The 2500-nt window shown below is 37.2% G+C and overlaps 1 protein-coding gene across 1 annotated transcript in view; it reads left to right on the forward strand.

Moving 5' to 3' along the window:
* The window catches only part of ZFHX4 (zinc finger homeobox 4), a 149638-nt gene that overhangs the window by 20139 nt on the left and 126999 nt on the right, over positions 1-2500 (forward strand). The gene's annotated exons all lie outside the window — the stretch shown is intronic.

Genomic DNA, 2500 nt, shown 5'->3' on the forward strand with positions numbered 1-2500 from the left:
CAGGTATGTATTTCTGTGAACTCAGCTGATATCATTGGCAGAGATTTGATTTTTTCTTGATGTCTTAAGGCTATACAGATACGTGCTTAATATATATCCATTTTGGGGTTTTTCTTTATACTATATGGTTTGCATTGTGATTGCTTTTGTAAAGAGGTTTGAAATCTGTTGTAGAGACTTTCTGGAAAAATGTTTGTTCTGAGGCAGTCCTTGTAAATTTTTTTATCTATGACTTTGTGAAACTTTGTTATAGCTCTCATAGAAGGTCCCGGGGGAGGAGATTTTTTTTAAATTTTTCAATATTGAAGATGCCGTAGACTCTGCTGGATGCATGCTCCATCATATGTTATGTACAATCAGTAAATTATGCCAGTAATTTTTAATTCCTCATCAAGGTATAATGATTTCATCTACTTTATCTGATAGCAAACATGGCCACAAAGACTGTAAACAGCTCAAGTATGGAAATGTACATTTTGGTTTCTCTGTGTGCTGCTCGTCAGTTCAAAGATTTAGTATTTGTTTTAATTGGAATGAAATATACTTTTGTTTATACAATTGTGATCAGAGGGCTGATGTCATTGTTTGGTACTGATTAATACTGAAGTTATATAAGGAGACAACTCTAAATGTGCAGCTTATTTTAAAATGTTGATTAAGTAACAGAAAAGATGTTATGACACTTGTTACTGTGCTGATTTTGTTTTTCACTGACTATGTGATGGAAAGTTTAAAAATATAGTTTACTTCTGCTAAATCTTCTAAGAGAAAATTGCAACAGCACAACTGTTAAGCACAGGGCTGTGGGAAGAAGGGGAAGGGTGAGATGCTACGCTGCAGAACCCATTTTGTATCTGCCTAAAATTACTTACTGCTCATAAATGCCATCTGGCCCCAGTATAATGTGCATGCCCACGACTGTAACTGGCAACTGTTTCTGTGTGTGTACTGGACCCTGTGATGCTGTGGGGTACCATAATATGCTGCAGTATGGGTAAAGCCTGCTTCGAGCAGCAGAGGTTAAATAGAAAGCCTCAGATAGGGCTAGAATAGTTTTAGGGAGTTGCATCTGGTTCCATTTGCTGTATTAACTCCTTCTTTATCAGTTAGTTTTACCTGCTAGAGAGGTTTCAACCTGAGTGATCCTTTCATGGTACTGGGTAGGACAGAGTTACTGCACATGCATCCCTCTATCAAAAACAAAACAGAAGTACTACTGCCTCTTTTTCTGTACAATGGCCCAAAAAGCTTCTTGTATGCATGTTGTGTGCCAGCTGGGTGCCTGTCTTCATGCTTGCATGTGTGTTTACATGTGTCTGAAATAGCCTCACACTGTGCCCTTGCTGAGTGGATACATGTAAAAATACTTTGTACCAGCATTGTTTATCCTTTTGTGTCAGAGTTGAGAGCTACCAATATGAAGACATTTATACCAGTCCTCTATTGATGGAAGGGGCTGGGAGTTGCTTTCTGGTGCAACTCTCCTTGTGCATCTTTCTATCTGTAGATAAGGCCATTGGAGGAGAATGAGTTAGACGTGTGGGCTTTCTTCAGAATGTATACACTGTTTGTGCAGATTTGCCAAATGGGAAGGTAAACATGCTTGTCTCTGGACTAATTAGAGAATTATTAAGTTTTCATGCTCATTGTGATCAGATTATTTCAAAAGGTTTTTAAATTGTATGTGTGCCATGAGCAAACTTAACCCGGTTCTCATCAGTGATTAAAATTACACACCATGCTTTGTGACGTTTGATTCAGGAGCAATTAGGCTGTCATTTAGCCATCTCAGAGACCAAAACTAATTTTGATTCATTTTCATTCTATGCAAATCTTCTGATGTATCTTAAACTGATCACTTTCTCTCTCTGATGTAGCTGACAAGATTAGATTTGATTACCCTTAAAAAAAATTAAGCAGCTATCCTTCATACTTAGTATCTCAGTGACCTTCACTGAAGCCTTTCTAGGGAAGGATTTTTTTTTTAATCCCAAAATCACACTGAGTGATTTTATGCAGGGATATAGCACCTGTCTATTATGTATATAAACTTACACTGTCCAACTACGCAAAATTTTTAAATTAAATTTCCTTTTCTTGTAAATGAGAATATGTAGAAAACATTAATGCTTCAGATATTTAAACCAATAGTTTTCAGGATGTAATCAAACTTTTGTGCTTAATTAAAAACTTATCTGATAAATTGGTTACTGCTTTAGTGTAAAATTAATGAGACCTATCGTGCTGACTTACAACTGGAATGAAGATTGCTTACCTCCTGAATAAAAGCAAGGCAGAGTCTATATCATAGGCTGAAAATAAACACTAAAGTTTCAGAGTACTCAGCTGTTGTGTACAGTGCCATCATTCTGCAAACCGAGAGATCTGCAAGGACTCGGGGTAGCTTAGGCTGTAATCAGGCTACTATTACAGTGGTAGAGCCTTGCAGGCTCAGGAAAAAATGAAGGAAAGCAGACTTTTAACCAATGTGTGCCCGACT

Source organism: Aphelocoma coerulescens, chromosome 2, assembly GCF_041296385.1.
Source record: "Aphelocoma coerulescens isolate FSJ_1873_10779 chromosome 2, UR_Acoe_1.0, whole genome shotgun sequence".
Classification (NCBI taxonomy): Eukaryota; Metazoa; Chordata; class Aves; order Passeriformes; family Corvidae; genus Aphelocoma; species Aphelocoma coerulescens.